Source organism: Schistocerca piceifrons, chromosome 8 (assembly GCF_021461385.2).
Source record: "Schistocerca piceifrons isolate TAMUIC-IGC-003096 chromosome 8, iqSchPice1.1, whole genome shotgun sequence".
Taxonomy (NCBI): Eukaryota; Metazoa; Arthropoda; class Insecta; order Orthoptera; family Acrididae; genus Schistocerca; species Schistocerca piceifrons.
The window spans coordinates 76,419,645-76,437,147 of record NC_060145.1 but is presented as its reverse complement, the minus strand read 5'-3'; the positions used below and the strand labels follow the sequence as shown (position 1 = coordinate 76,437,147).

Sequence of the window (17,503 nt, the reverse complement as noted above, 5' to 3'; positions counted from 1 at the left end):
AGCCCCGTGTCACACAGCTGGACAGCTATACTGCGATTAACTCACGAGGAAATCTACCGCTAAAGTCACGAGTCCAGAGAAGCCCGTCGGAGGTTCGAGTCCTCCCTCGGGCATGGCTCTGTGTGTTGTTCAAATGGTTCAAATGGCTCTGAGCACTATGGGACTTAACATCTGAGGTCATCAGTCCGCTAGAACTTAGAACTAATTAAACCTAACTAACCTAAGGCCATCACACACATCCATGCCCGAGGCAGGATTCAAACCTGCGACCGTAGCAGTCTCTCGGTTCCGGGCTGAAGCGCCTAGAACCGCACGGCCACCGCGGCCGGCTCTGTGTGTTGTCCTTAGTGTAAGTTAGTTTAAGTTAGATTAAGTTTTGCGTAAGGTTAGGGACCGATGACATCAGCAGTTTGGACCCATAAGACCTTACGACAACTTTCCAACTTCCAGAGAGGCGGAGCTGCAGACCATTTCCGACCATCTATATACTTGGTAAACATTTTTGAAGACAACACATTTAAGCTGCGCACGTACCATTCATCATTAGACCAGTAATCAGGACTAGCCAACCATCACGATTCGTATATTGGCACTATTCATATCCGCGAGGGCGTCACATGTACTTTCTAGGCACTACCAACTTTTACTTTAACAAAGGGGAAATCTTGGTCGCGCAAGTAGTATAATGTGTACCGCGGAGCACCGGAACATAAGAACCACTATAATCATACGTATTACAACACCTGTCGTGTGCATCTCTTCACCCTATGGTGTCTAAGACAAGGTTTCTGATGGTCACAACTACAAGTGTGCTACTGCGTTTGGGAGCTAAAATTGAAGGAGAAGAAGCAATAACTTGGATATTTGCTGATGACATATAAATTACGCCTGAGACATCAAAGGATGTGGGTGACCACAACTGAGTGGAATAAATAGTGTCTTGAAGAGAGATTGTAAGATGAATATCAACAAGCGTAGAACAAGGGCAATGGAATGTAATCGAATTAATTCAGTTGATCATAAGGTAATGAATTTAGGAAATGAGACAATGAACCTAATAGACAAGTTTTACTGTTTTGGGAGGATAATAACTGACATTGGCAGAAGTAGATAGAAAATAATATACAAACTGGCAATACCAAGAAAAGCGACAGAGAAAAAAACAGAAATTTGTTAACATCGAGTGTAAATTTAAGTATTAGGAAGTCTTTTCTGAAGGTATTTGTCTGACGTGAGGCTTTGTACAGATGTGAAACATGGATGTTGAACAGTTCAGTACAAGTTTTTGCTAAGAACAATGCTGAATATTATTTCGGTAGGTCGTATCACACCAAACGTTGGGCTGGTGAGCTGGTGACTGCTTTACTCACTAGATCAGATATCTAATGAAATGGGAAGAAAAACAAAGTATGACACGACTCGATTCAAATGCGGGATCGGTAATAGGACATATTTTCAGGCTTCGAGGAATCGTCAGGTTGGTTACGGAGGGATGTGTGAGGGTGTAGAAATTGTAGAGGGAGATTAAAGAACGATAGAGTAAGCAGGTACAAGCGAATGTAGGTCGCAGTAATAATGTAGTGATGAAGAGACTTGCATAGGATGAACTACCGTAGGGATATGGGGCAATCCAGTCTTCGGATTGAAGACCACAACAACAAACACTGTATTTGCCTCCGTAAGAAATAGGAACAAATTGTATAATAAATCTCGTTCACTTTTCTCTGTGGACAGTTTGTCTTTTTTAAAAATTGTTTCCTGCTCTTTGCGCTACCATATACAACAGTACAAAGTCATTCTGTCTTGGAGCGAAAGATTGTGTAAGCAGAGGGGGAGCTCAAGAAGTCAGACTCGTCGTGCAGCGGAGGAAACCGCATGGCGACTGTGCTAGCCGCAGCCTCGATACTTGCCTGTGAGGAGGCGGACGCTTTTAGGTTGGTCGAAGGAGAGAGAGAGAGAGGGAGAGAGACAGAGAGAGAGAGACGAACAGCATTTAGCGCCCCGCTCAAAGAGCCACGAACGGCAGTTTACAGCCCGCCAGGGGCGGCGCGCACACGTAGCGCGATGCGGCTCCCGCCTGGACGCGATACCAGGAGAAACAACGGTGACTATAAAAGTGCCCGAGCTATGGGCCTTATTTCTATAATAACGACTCTGCGTTAGTCACCGGCCCACCGCGCCCTCTTACCCCTTTACGCCCGCATCCCTGCCTGAAGTAACCTGAGCAGGCCCGCCGCGGGAGAGAGGGAGACGCAGAGAGAGAGACTGGGACGGAAAAGAAATAATGAAAAAAAAAAAAAGGAAATGCCAGAGAGCGAGATGTTAGGACCAGTCGCACCCTCGACGCGATCTGAGGTGCCACGGAAAGGGGGACGGGGGAATGAGAGGGGAGGACGCAGAGATAACACAAGGATACATTTTAACTCTGTCCGAAACCCCACGCGCAGAGCTGGCGGCCCCCTCTTCCCTATAAGCAAACCACTTTTGCTCTCGTCCTTTTTTTTCCTCCCCCCTCTCTCATTTCTGCTCCTGTCATTTGCAGTGTCTTCGGCGCAAACGGCCAACGTACAGACTTACACATCTATAGACGACGCGCGCACACTTATATGAACGAAATGGTGTACACCCGCAGAGGAGGCAGCGGCGTTGCGATCCCTTCCTCGACAGAGAGAGAAAGCTAAATGCGGAGGGGCACGAAAGAAAGGGTATAAAGAGGAGAAGCGCCCACCGTGGGGCTCGCCAGGAGATCTAGCGACTGAGTTGGCGCCACAGCCTCACCCTGCCCCCCCCCCCCCCCCCTCAACCATCCTCAGTGCGTTTACTCATGCGAGAATGCGCAGAGGCTGCAGTGGCGGAGAAACCACGCAGCTCGGACGAGCTTGCTTGCTTGTTTACTTACTGCCGTTAAAAACGATATGGCTATTGAACTCCCTCGGCAGGCTGACGCTCGCGGCAATGAGCGGGGGTGCGGAAACGACGAACTGACTGCAGTAGAGCGTGGGGGCGTGGTTGGATCGCAGCGCGTTTGGCGGGAAAGGAGGACATCGGTGGTATTAGTGGGTCGCTGGTCCGGTGGACGCAGAAGAACGAACTCCCCCCCCCCCCCCTCCCGCGCATTGCGAATGAGAGAGACGAAGATGGGGTAGCCTGGATTTAGAAGTGGGATCAGAGAGGGATTACAAAGTCCGCGCAAGAAACAGACAGGCAGATAGGGAGAGCGACTGGTGACCACTCGCGAGTGCACACAATAGAAGAAGCGAAGGTAAAGGCTGGGAGAAAGAGAAAGAATGAGCTACCTGCCGCATTCTTTGCGAAAGGAGAAGGATCCATTCCCGAGCGCTGGATTCCAGATTGCAAATCGCCGCTATAGCACTACCCCGAACCCGTACGATCCGGTGTGTGTGTGTGTGTGTGTGTGTGTGTGTGTGTGTGTGTGTGTGTGTGTGTGTGTGTGCGTGTGTGTGTATGGGTGGGTGGGTGGGTGGGTGGGTGGGTGTGTATTCTCGAAGGGCCCACATCCCTGCGTCGGGTCCATTTATTTTGCTCGGTGCTTGCTCTGCCTCATTCCACCCCCGACGTAGACATTTCTTCTGAACAGCGCTCGCCTTAGTCTCAACTCTCCGTCACTTGCCACTGCAACCTTCTGTGTGTGTGTGTGTGTGTGTGTGTGTGTGTGTGCACGCATAAATGGCGACGAGCGTCGCGCGCGGGGTAGAATCACTCATTTTCTTTTCCTCGGCGGCACCAGGCCGCAGCCCTATCAGTTCCTGCTTCGCCACCACCACCCCTTCCCTTAACGTGTCCGTCCTTCGTCCATTCCCTTTTCAGCCCGAATCGTTATTCCAGCTCCGTGTCATTTCCCAGACGTGACAGAAAACTAACTGGACGTTGCAATCCGCCTCCACGCCTCTTTTCTCTCTCTCTCTCCTTTTTTTTTTTTTTTTTTTTTTTTCGTCTTCCGCTGCGCCCCGATCCCACCCTTCCCACCTCCCCTCCTTTGTGTCTTCCCTACCCACCCCTCTCCTCCTCTCCCCTCTACACATTTCTGTGTCTCTGTCCGAGCGTGTGTTTTGTTTTGTCACCCCAGCGTCCCCTTTTTCTCGTCTCGGAGTGGGATGGATCCGATGCTTCCCTCCAACTCTTTTTGCCCCGTCAACCCCTTCTATAATCGCTGCGCACTGCGGGCTCCAACTTTTCTTGTCACGACCAGGACTGTGCGGTTGGGTAACAGACACGCACTTACTCTGAGACTGCTCTAGCAAGGAAAAGTACCGAATCCTACTGCTCAATTACGGGTTAACATCTCGCTACCTTAAGTGTGTGTGTGTGTGTGTGTGTGTGTGTGTGTGTGTGTGTGTGTGCGTGCGTGCGTCCGTGTGTTCACGACTTTGTCCCCTTATCATACTGTTGTCCACAGCTCGGCTACCACTATTCTGTTCGTAGTCTAGTACACGTATCAACATTAGTTTCTAGCTTCTTCAAGCAAACGAAGAAATGACCGCCTGTGGGCTTCCTGATCTGTTTTAGTCCTAGCTTCTCTTGTATCTTAAGGTCCCTGAGGTCGACGGACGATTTGAACATAAATTAATTTTTTATATACTGCAATGGCTTCGGCAACACCAGTGAATAACATACAGTATTAATTGTATGACTTGAATGGTTAAGCACGTATTTCATAAAGAAGCAAATTACAGTAAATTTCTTCGTAGCGTGACAGTATCGTGCATTACAAACATTACGGAAATGATATGAGGAAGTCATTGAAATGTTTTAAGAGCGTTAACAAAATGAAAAATCCCTTGTTAAAAAGCAAAACTGTGCTGTAGTAATAGAAATGAAAGAATTTTATATCTAGAAAGGAAGGTGATTTTAAAATAACGCATATGGAGCAATATAGCATGGTATGGGATGGGTGGACCGTTAAAAATTAGAAATGAAGAAACTGGAAGCTTCTGAAGAGTGGACGTCAGAATGACGTGAAAATTAAATGAAAATGAGAGTTGCTAGAAACAAAAAGCTTGAAAAGAAATCGATGAAAAACAGTTACGAGGAGAAAGGACTGTTTAAAGGGGCATGTGCCAAGTAAGGAACTATTCTGTCTGCACGTATTAATACAGGAGAAAAATTGTAGGAGACTGGCTAGCCTTTTTTTCTCTGAGGGACGTGTGCAACGGTGAGCACTCGAGTAGAAAACTACTCGAAGCAGAATTAGCGGCTTCGTATTATAACTCCGACATTAACTGCCGGAAAGAAGCGTGCCGCACACCACCCATTCTAACTGCTCAACGTCGTTTCAGACAGCGGATGGAGCAGCGGCAGCGGTCGTAGGTTGGGGAGCATATCGTATGGTCCCAGTACGCCAGAGTTAGCTGAGCGTGACAATTCGGAGTAATCTAATGAGGATACAGGTAACTGAAAAAAAAATAGGGACGACAGAGGTTGGTTTGTTTTACTAATCGCAGTTTAGCTACAGAGGAACCGGTCGAACGTACACGCAACAGAAGACAAAGCTGATTGCTCGGCAAATGTCGGATTATTTGCATCGGTACAATCTTTTAGCCGACACTCACTTTTCCGCAGCCGTTCTTTTTATGTTACACGTCACGTTTGCTGATCACCGAGTAGGAGGGGGCCGGGGGGGAGGGGAGGTCTGTGACGTTGCGCAAATGAAAGGGAACTGGGAACCGAGAGACGAGGGCGGCGAGAAAAAAAAAACACACACACACACATAGAGACAGACACACGTACATGCGTACAGAGGGAGAGAGAGAGAGAGAGACGCGCAGAGTACGTGAGACAAGGCAGGTTGGAACAGAGATGCGGTCGCTCGTCGGGGCGAGCGGGTGCCTCCAGCACTCCGCTACGGTTACGCGCAAATGAACAGCGGCTGGAAATTACGTCATTTACAAGCAGGCTAAACAAACTGCGATGCGGCGTTAATTGCCCGAGTGATTTGAAAGTACGATGCGGCAGGGAGTTTTCTGCAGCCCGTCTGTCTATCCGCGCGCACAGATACCGCCGGCACGGAGCAGCGTGGGGCGCCATGCGACGCCCGCGGCTGTTGAGCTTAGGACCCCCCCCCCCCCCCCCCCCCCCGCCGACGGTCAGCCCGGCCGATACAAAAGCGGGCGCTTTCCTTTGGCGCACCGGCCCGGGGGGATGCGGCAGCGCTAGCTGTACGGGCCGATTCCAGCGCGCACCTGTTTCCCTCGGCGGTTAATCTCTTAGAGACTGACCGCTGCTGCATCATCAGTTGCGCCGCCCGCTATGTACAGCAGATACAACATTCTCGTGGCAGCGGTTTAGAAAAGCTTGGTACGCAACTGGAAGCACTCGGTTAAATAGGCTCTGAGGACAAAAATTTAGTCATCCCTTCCAAGCAGCACCCTGGTCACTTCGGAGTGCCGTAGATGGCACAACAATGCTACCAGGCTGTCAAGTAACCCTCCACCGCTAACGTAAATCTCGGCAGGGTAAGTCAGTTGTAAATAATCGCCACCGTAATACTGGTCAAAGTAAAGACATGAGAGAAAGGAGCTATCGTGTTTTGACGTGCACACTAGAACGCCATTCATAGTCATGTAACACGGCGCCCTAAGAATATTGTGACCGACAGAAACCGAGGACCAATGACACTCCTTGCCAATAACAGTCATTTTCAAACCAGAATGTCAGAGAATACAACTCCATCTCAACCAGTTAAGCAGACTTTCCGAAGGGAACTGCATGCAGTCGTCATTTCGAGTCGGGTACCTCGGAAAAGGCCATTGCTCACAGAGGCATTTTGCCTCTTTTCAAATGACTCATGGCGTCGAGTGCAGATGCGTGTGGGGGGTTGTAGTTCAGGCCAGATATGGTTCTGCCGATGTTTCGGGGACTTTTCGTACAACGACTTGCGTCTATTCATTCAGATTTCTGTAAAAATCAAGTGTTGCCCGTTCTTAGACATCTCCATTATGAATATGTTCCTGTCTTCAAAGACGACAACAACTGTGTTCACAGTGCTGCATGCGCCCGTTGCAGGCTTGGCTACACCTCAGGCAGTCATCAAGTCTGGTCGACTAAATCCTCTAGAAAATGCCTGTCTGGGACTATTTCGAACAGCGAGTGAATCTAGCAACCGAACATACCCGCAATCTGCTAGCTCTAATCATCTGACTACCGCCTTCACCTGGATATGGCGTACAGGAAGAAACTTTTAAATTATCTTCCTCGTCGATTTGGAATGATTATCAACGTTAGAAGAGGTTTAGAAGATATTAGCGCAATGTCTCGTGGAGGTGACAATTTTTTCATCCGGTGTGCTTATACTTCTTTTTATTTCCTTACATGTTGCAGTTGTTTAGACTCCGCAGTAGCCTTCCAAGACTCCACTGGATGATGCTGTCCCGAACTGTGCTCTTTATAGATATCGATCTGGTGCCCTAAATTGGTATAGCTCGCTGTCGAAGGTTGCCAAAAGATCGCCCGCCACTTATTCCGGAATTACTGCGGAGAGACAGCAATCCGCGAGCAATCGTTGTAGCGGACGGCATGACGTACGAGGGTAATGGAACGAAATGTTATTGTCTCCGAGAAGCAGAAGATAGGATGCGCTCTGCGGCGGCGGCAGCTGTTATTAGAAACCGATAGCTGTGACCTACAAGCTGGTCCTGCCCCGAGCAGGCGGAACATCTTGTCCGCTGGAAAGCGGGCGGTGCTGGCAAAGTGCCTCCTGGTCGCCCCCCCCCTCTCTCTCTCCCCCTCCTCGCCCCTGCAGAGGGGTGGCGGTCCAGCAGAACACTTGTCGCCGCGAACACAGCCTGGCGTAGCGCGGAACTTCTTGTCCGTACCTCTGCACTAGTACGTTGTTGTGGTTGCACTTCGGAACCTCCTCTCACATTGTACTCTCCAAGAGAGAACAGCGTCCTGGGGCCAAGTTTATACAAGGCGCAAGAGGGCTGAATTTCATCTTAAACCGCCTCGTTATTGCTAACATCTACATCAGCAGCAATGTTTTATTCAGTGTCGGATAAAGGTGTCTTCCCAACTTTTATACATCCTACGATCTTCAACTTTGTGCCACCCAGTAAACCCTGCCACTGCCCTGATATCGTAGATAAAAAGTTGTCGTCTTCTAGGACGTATCTTAACACGTAGGTACCACAAAATAATTTGCCCAGTCCATTGTCCATCAGTTCTGCAGGCTTAAAGCCTCGCCTATCTCCACTTCAAAATCACAAGCATCGTAACAATGTGCTTTTCTTCTCTTACATGTATGACCTTTCTATGAGTATTGCGATGGCCTCTTTGCCACCTCAAGGATGACTGTTGCTGGCAGTCTGCTTACTTGTTCACTGCTTATGGTCTCCAATACAGCGTGTCGCTGTTGTGAGTCAGGCGGACGGAAACGCTACACCTCTATATATATGATGATGCTTATGCGACAGAGCCATTGCATTGTTTGAGGGAAGAGACCAAACAGCGAGGTCATCGGTCTCATCGGATTAAGAAAGAACGGGGAAGGAAGTCGGCCGTGCCCTTTCAAAGGAACCATCCCGGCATTTGCCTGGAGCGATTTAGGGAAATCACGGAAAACGTAAGGATGGCCGGACGCGGGATTGAACCATCGTCCTCCCGAATGCGAGAGCCATAGAGCTTGGCCGTTTTATACACGACTCGCACAAATGTTCCTTCACATTTAACATACCCACGTTAGGAGTATTAATTATTTTTTTATCTTTTACGTAATTAGACTTCTGTCCTATGAGAATTACTGAGTTATTTTCAGGAGAAAGCATCACTGAGAAAATGATTGTGGAAGAAGGAAGCGAAATTCATACCCCCCTGAGTGAGTACTAAAGAAAATATGTGTAGTATTTCATTTCACGACGGAAAAATAATTGCCGATGCGAAGTTGCAACATAAAACTCCAGGCAGGGAAATAAAACTGCTAGTTTAGTACCTGATGTTCCGTTACAGTTACAGCGGTGTGGACTAATTGTGATCAGTAGGCGGTACTACTTCGGAAAAAAAGAAAAGAAAGAAAGAAAGATCGTGGAAGACGGTAAGAGAAACTGATATACTCCCGTGCGAATAGTAAAAAAAATATGTGTAGTATTTCATTTTATGACGATAAAATAATTGTAAACGGGAAGTATCGTCGTAAATGTCCACGTACTGGGAACAAAATACTGATTTTAGTGGCTATTGATCTGTTATAGTGTCTTATGCGTATACAATGACACTACACGGCGCTCCACTCGATGTCAAGGGGTTTCCTCTGTAAATTATACAGGATGAAACGTTAAGACCAGCCAAAAGATGAGAAGTTCTGAACTATTTTAAAGAATAAATAACAGCATTTCTATAGCAGCGTTGTTGCCTCTTAAGACGTCTTTCCTCAAACATTTGAAGCATGCCAAACACAATATGCGCAGTTAGAGACGAGGCTGGAAGACTTGTCATATGAGTTAATGGATTAACTTGGTTCAAAAATGGTTCAAATGGCTCTGAGCCCTATTGGACTTAACATCTGAGGTCATCAGTCGCCTAGAACTTAGAACTACTTAAACCTAACTAACCTAAGGACATCACACACATCCATACCCGAGGCAGGATTCGAACCTGCGACCGCAGCGGTCTCGCGGTTCCACACTGAAGCGCCTAGAACCGCACGGCCACACCGGCCGGCAAATGGATTAACTATAAAATATACAAATTCATATGTAGATACGGACGTTGCTTTTACATCCTCAAGAGCTACAAAACCTAACGAGTGTTATGTCCGCGACCGTGCAAAATATTTTAATGTATCCGTTGTTACTGCATGAAACCCTCTTCACAGGATAGCCATGTATACCGAGGACTTGGAACACAACTCGGGTGTGACTACAGTTTTACTCCCACTCCAGAGCCGCAGACGCGGCGAACAGAGTCTATTGTGGCAGTGCCCACAGGACGTGTAAGGCCGTCTCTGCAAAGGGATTCAGATGAACGTTGGTAAGACGATCACGCAAGTGCGTTAGGGTTGCCGAGACCTGACAGGCCTGTGGGGTGGGTACGGCAGGCGGCGGGCGAATGGAGGCGCTTTATGCCAAACCTTGTTATAGAATATTTGCATGCCGCCTATTGGAGGGTTGCGGAGGCCGCCCGGCGACCGACAGCCAGACAGGAGCTGCTGGAGAATCCAAATCAAGCCCGCCCCCGCGTCCCGCCTCCGCCGCGCACGACGCCGTCCCCCTCCGCCTCCGCACACCTTCCGACAGCGCCGGGCCCGCTACAACCCTTTCCGCCTGCCTCCAATCTTGCATGAGTTATCTCAGCAGAACAATGGCAGCTTCTGTCTCTTTCTCGGGACCCGCCGCACCGCGCCGCGCCAGATATTGGATCTGCCGGCTGACAACAAATACCTGCGCATTCGGACGGAGGCAGCAGGTGTAGCCGGGTCGGCCGGGCGCGTGCTTTCGCGTCCGGAGATGCCGTCTCCCGACAAAGGCGGCAGCCGACGCCGCTTAGACCACCAGTCAGGTTATCGATTAGCAACTCCGCACCCTATTCCTTATATCGTACTGCCTCTCGTCTGTACCTTCCGTCCAAAATGTACTGCGAACACTGCGGGCGTGTTGGAAGACTTGATCTCCTTCCAATACGTTCAGGCAACTAGTGGATGACTTGCGAGGATCTGCACTGTGCGCCTTTCTTCGTATGATCCATTTTAGATCACTGCGCGATATGTCGATGTGTTTACACCAAAATAATTAAATAAATGTAGCGTTCGCAGGCATCGTATGTAGCGGACACGCCGACCATTGCAATTTATGTACAGATAAACCGCCACAGTTGCGTATTGTTTGATTTATTAACTAGTTTCGTTCATTGTACGAAACATCCTGAGATATTTATTGCCCTAGTTAGGGGTTCAATTCCCCGCTCGGCACCATCATCGACACAGACTGTTTTCACCAGGGCAATGAATGAAAATTAGCACGTTAATCATCAAATGAAAACAAATAATACGCGACCTGTGGCTGTAATCTTTCAATAAATAATTCTCTGGTGAGCGGCCAGTGGCGAAATCATCTCTATACTTCCTGCCCGTCAATTTCGTTGTCGAGTTGCGAGTGTGTGGCCGTACTGTAGTGCATCATTTTCCACTGGTTTGGCGGTTACTACAGATTAAAGACAGCAGGATGGAGAAACACGCTATTGGTCCAGCACCATTAAATATTTACATCACTTGTAAGATCTATTACGTCTCTAGTTCTGTTATCATAGTAAACAGATGCCATATATTACGCTTTTGACCGAATGGCGTAATGTGGAGGACACGGGGTGAGGGGGGGGGGAGGGGTTGGGTATAAATAACATCACATCCAAAAAAAGGCTATTGAGAGGGGTATGGAAAATGAACAAATTACGACAAAAGAAAAACGGAAAACTTTAAGGAAAAATCTATCAAGATACTGTATCCGGAAGTATTAAATTAAAGAATAAAAACAGCCTTAAAGCAGCAGGAGAGGTGATGATTTAATATCTCTCTAAACAGTAAATGGCGTTCATAATATCAACAGTTCTGTGATGAGATAAAAGTAAAGGAACAATATCGAGAAAATGTAAAACTGACAGATAAGAAAGGAAACATAAGAGGACAAGAAAAAGAATAATGTGATACCATCAGCTGATACGCGTAACGTAAGAGAGAACCGAAAGGAAAATTACAATACTTGCAGCTGAATAATGAGATGAAAATCCATGGGGCGGAAAATTTCAGTTGGCGCGACAAGATCTAAGAAATTATAATTTCTGTATGTTGGAATGTAGTGGCCACAGAATGAAGGTAACGTGCCACCGAATTAGTGTGGATTGGATGTACGAGAAGCATTCTACTGAAAGAACGGTATTTTTGTTCACTTTGGTAAATCACTCTAATCTTTTGCGGAATTGAGACAGCACATATCTCGGCGTCTATTGTGAATATAATCCGCGAAACACGGAACTAACTGCGATACGGAAGGAACTGGGATTTTGATAACTTCTGTGTCTCGCCTTTGCTTGACATTAACACTGGATGACTATGCCGTTTGTAACCGGGGGTGAAACCTCGTAAGAGAATAGCAGCCAGTAAACGACCCGACTACGTCATAGTGTAAAATATTTCAATATACCACATTTACTGTATTTAAAACAACGACTAAGATGTACTCAAACGTTAGAGGTCGCTCAACGGCAACGTATAACAAGGCACGAGACGAATAGCCAGTGTGTCTTTAAGAATAAATAGCATACACATCAGTTTGGCAAAGTCGTCGGCAGCGGATCAATCGATCACTATCTTCAGCATCGTGTGGTTGTAAAAAATTGCGTCGTATTATGTTGGAGTGCTTTTGGGAAAGATAGACGGGAGACGGAGCACATGCTCGGAATGTTTCAAGGAGGGGGAAGGAAATCGGCCGTGCCCTTTCAAAAGAACCATCCCATCATTTACCTGGAGCGATTTTAGGGTAATCACGGAAAACCTAAATCTGGATGCGCAGACAAAGATTTGAACCTTCGTCCTCTCGAATGCGAGTCCAGTGTGCTAACCGCTAAGCAGCTGTTGGGAAGAAGGTCAAGGACTTTTCGAGAAAGTCGCTTGAAGATCGGTGTAAATGTAGCTGATTCCCATGTAGGTGGTTAGTTTGTTTTCGTCTGAGTATCATCCCTGTTGTCGTTAAAATATAAGAAATAGGCCAAGTGTGAGTCTGGCAGGGAACAGAAAATTTTGTATTTGTTCCTTGTGCTTTTCTACCGTTCCTGTCTAAAGGAGAATAACGACTGGGAAAGATAATAATTAGGGTTCAAATTTTCCTTTGCTCTGAGAACACAAACAGCTAAATCCGTTTTTCGTTAAGCAGCACAACAAAACATGGAGGTTCGAGGCACAAAATTCGCGAGGTTGAGCAGCAGGAGACGGCAAAGCAGTGGGCGGAGTTGCCTATGCCATTTACACTTAGGGGCAGGGTTTAGGTGAGCGAAAGAATGTTTTTAGAAAAGTACTGGAGGAGTAGGAGTTAAGTATTTAACGCCCCGTCGACAAAGAGGTCATTATAGACGGAGTAGAAGCACGGATTAGGGAAGGAAGGGGAAGGAAATCGGCCGTGCCGTTTCAAAGGAACCATCCTGGCATTTGCCTGAAGCGATTTAGGGAAATCACAGAAAACCTGAATGAGGACGGCCGGAAGCGGGTTTGAACCGTCGTTCTCAAACAAAGGACAGAGCAGCTAGCACTGGCGCGTAAGTGCAAAATGCACGCAGGTGGACTCGGAGGTGGTACTACATAGAAGAAATAGATATTGTTGATCGAGTGGAAATTTCCTGCGCCTAATACATATTTATAAAGGAAAGGAGATGGAGCGAAAATATAAAGCTGTGCGTTGCTGGGAAGGGTTTGGGAGAAAAAAGTGGGGGAAAAAAAGAGGAGCTTCGGGAAAGCGAGAAGCGCCAGTAACACTTACGTTGAGCAGCGGCGGGAGCGGAGGAAGGCGACGCCGTCCATGTAGACATTCCCTTTACTTTCCTCGATATATCTCACAACATACAGAGGGACTGCCCTCCCCTCGCTAGCTGTGCTTCTCACACCCCTTCCAGATTCCCTCCCCTCCGCTCGTCGTCCACCCCCATCCCCCGCCCCTCGCGTCGTCCACGGCTTCACCACTGTGCCGCAACTCTCCTTCCACCCCCTCCCGCTCCCCTCCCCCCGTTTCGAGGGATGGAGGGAGGCCGGCAGTCTTGCTCTGAAATAAATCGATAGCAGACTTAGCGTATCTGTCTAATTGTCAGTAGCAAACGCAAGACTCGGCGGGGAAGCGATGGAGCCGTATAGAGCTTAATCACTCGCCCACCCGCCCCCGCGCTGCCGCCGCCGCCTCCGCACCTCTCCGCGCCGCCGCCTCCAGCTCCTCTCTCTCTCTCTCTCTCTATCTCTCTCTCTCCTCCTCCTCCTCCTCCTCCTCCTCCTCTCTTATACGGCCCCTTCCCCTCCTCCCCCCCGGAGCCGCCCCTCCTCGCCGGCTCCCTTCCCCCTTTCACCCGCGTCTCCACCCTGAACTGGCAGCTCAACTAGCCTTCCGTCCTCCAATAATCAATAATTATACTCAAATAAAGAGGAATAAGGAGAGACGGATGGTGGCGCTGGAGAGGGACGGAGCGAAAAGGCTACTGCTCGCCCGCCCGCCTGCCGAGGAACTAAACACAAGCAACCCGGGCACAGCAGAGCACAGTGCGGCGTCGGCGGAGGCGCCGAGCCGCGCTGGCCCCTGGCGCGGACTCTCGCACGCCTGCTGCCGACCCACTTCTTACAAAACTGTCCGCCTTTTAAAGGCCTCCCTTCTTTTTATCTTCCCCACCCCAGGCGGCGTCTTGTTAAAAGGTTTGCTGGAAAATACATTCATTTTTTTTTTATCCGACCCGTCCCCTAACAGAAGCGTCTTAAAAAACATTGCCATCTGCTGGCTACTGTTACGAGCTTTGTTTTGTCTTATCCGTCGGCTATATTATGCCACATACCTATAAGGAACTCATCGAACGATCGCTTGAAATAGCACAATAATTCGGTCAACATATTCGGGTACTACAGCCTAACACCCCAGTATCCAAAATGTGCGAGGTTCAGGACCTAATCATTCCATTCTGATGATTCGTCTAGTACTCCCAATTCACATTTTGTGTGTTTATTCGCATGTCCTCTACAACGAGGGAAGCAGTGCAGCCGGCCGGTGTGGCCGAGCGGTTCTAGGCGCTACAGTCTGGAACCGCGCGACCACTACGGTCACTTGTTCGAATCCTGCCTCGGGCATGGATGTGTGTGATGTCCTTGGGTTAGTTAGGTTTAAGTAGTTCTAAGTTCTAGGGGGACTGATGACCTCCTCAGAAGTTAAGTCCTATAGTGCTCAGAGCCATTTTTTGAAGCAGTGCAGGTGTCAACACACGGTGTTCACACAGGGAAAACGGGCGGGAGTTCAAATTTCAGAGTCAAATTTTCCGTATACTCCATTAAATTCTTAATACTATGAAAAGGTTTTACAAATACCACTACCAGGCACAAAATTTGTTGATTACTTGACTCATTTAATGATCAACATGTTTCGAGATTAGAAGTCTTCTTCATCATGCTACACTGGCAGTACAAAAAACATTTAACACAAATGGACAATATATTAAAGTTCCTTTGTAAAGTCTGTAATATCAGTGTGCATCTGTGTTCAGTACTTTTTGTTCTGGCACTGTCGCCTGATGATGAGGTCTAACCTCGAAACACGGTGCTGATAAAATAATTTAAATAGTCAACAAATTTTGTGACTGGTACGGATATTGGTAAAATCTGGCCTTATTTTTGAAACAGTCACAGTCGATTAACAGTCAATATGGCTCTAAATTATTCTAGTGGTATGATGGTTCCTTTAAGAATACCGTTACCAATTTCATCTACTCCATGCCTCTGTTCTTACATTGGTTCTCAGTGACTGTACGTTCATTGCTAACCACCTTTCTTCCTACCTTTCTCTTGAAAGTACGTCAGTATTAATGATACTCTCCCAAGTGAAAATACAGAAACGTAGGAGGTGGTAACAGCCATAACGTTTTCTTTCCAGACGCAATGATGATGAAATGTTTCGTTTTGCTTTCAGTAAAATTATGTCACCTTTCCAAATCCACCTTTAATTGGAGGAGGAGGAGAAGAAGAATAAGAGGAGAAGGAGGATGATTTAATATTAATGTCAAGATTACCAGCGAGGCATAGATTTACCTCAACTGACACAGGATCATCGCATAATGTGATCTTCACCTTTGGTCCCACAGACAGTTTTTTTACCGTATTTTACCTTAAAACTAAAACTATTAAAGAGGGAAGGACACAATGAAGCCAGTCCGTCCACGGCTGCCCCGTCTTATTGCAGTAGCTTTCCAATTTCTGCCTTCTCGCAGTCCCGCACCAAACAATCATCTTCAGAAGCAAAGCACGGCGAAGAAAGGAATAAAGAAACAAACAAAAAAAAGTTCCCAGGTTTGGAGTCACAATCTCCTTCCCTCAGACAACAGCATCCGCCTCCCCTGTAAGAGCTGCCACTGCCGTATCTCCCCAGCCACCACTTTTTTCACGCCATTTTTTTCCGAAGACTGCGCCGTTCAATCTACAGACTCTTTCCTTGCTAATTGTCAGAGCGGCGTCTCGTGTAATTCCACTACTGATCAAATAGGAGTACCCTCAAACCGATGAGTTCGTGATTCTTTAAACGGAAAGGGTTCACATTATGTATGTACACTTTCTGAAAAGATAATGCCGTCATCTGGATAAGGGTATATGAGCGGCGCGCCTAGACTGTGGAGAACCGTGGTGAGAGCACTGTTATATCTGATCAGTCACCTGGAAGGATCTACGCTGCACATGTGTTTCAAAAGCTGTTTATGACAAACAATAAGAAGCGCCAAAACTAATGACGACAGTAACAAAAAGTATGATTAATACTTCTATCGATATTTCTACCGGCCAGCCGAAAAATCTTAGCTATTTCCTCGTAGCTACATGTGTGGTCTCACTAATTGTTACTGATCATGGCAACACGATAAAATAAATCTTGCACTAGGAAATTCGGACATTGTACAGGATTAATGTTCTGCATTATTTACTCTGTGTAATACGGCATCCTAGTTACTCACAGGGACTTGTGACCCATTCTGACAGTGCGCGAAGATACTCTATAAAAATCAAAATTCCAGTCCGCCAGTAACACACAGAATGATCGATAGAGGTTGCTCACCGTTATTCATAAAGCCTCGCCTCGGTGCAGGTTAAGATGCCAATGCTCTTGTCTTGCCTCACAGATACGATGCAACTTCAATAGAGAAATTACAGAGAGGAAACGATGAAACGAAGCGTGTCTCAAATATTACTTACGACTTACAGTTCGTTTAGCATCAGATATTTAAGTTTTCTAACGCAAATGCAAGAGCAGGAGATAATACCAGTTCGAATTCTTCACTTTCGTAACGTTTCTTGACGACGGTAAGAGGATTTTTACTGTATTGTAATGAGATGAAAAGTCTGTTTTTCCTCATCTTGTTGTATACAAGAAACTCATTTGACATGTGCTACCTTTTGTGACAACCCACACTATCGACAATACATTTTCTTCCCCTAAGGTAGCTTCTAGCGGACTCGAGAGAAAACAACTTACGTATCTTCACTCATATCATGGAGTTATGTGCTATTTAAGTTTGGTGCAGTATAAAAACGTCCAATCGCGTTTAAGGTGAACAAGGATGACACTACATTCCTCCATAAAGTACACACATGGAGTCCGCTTCCATAGCTGAGCGGTCACTCTTTATGACTGCGATGTGGAGGAAATGAAAATTCAGTTCCTGATACTACCATACTTTTTATTTCCTTGATGGAATGGCTGGAACGAGGTACAGTCAGCATCGTGAAACGAAATTACGATTCACTTAAAAGTAACGGGTCCGAAGTCTGGAAAACACAACG

At 47.2% G+C, this 17,503-nt stretch overlaps 1 protein-coding gene across 1 annotated transcript in view; it reads right to left on the bottom strand.

Moving 5' to 3' along the window:
* LOC124712081 (homeobox protein cut) overlaps nucleotides 1-17,503 on the bottom strand; it is a 202,344-nt gene that overhangs the window by 70,177 nt on the left and 114,664 nt on the right. The window lies entirely within an intron of this gene.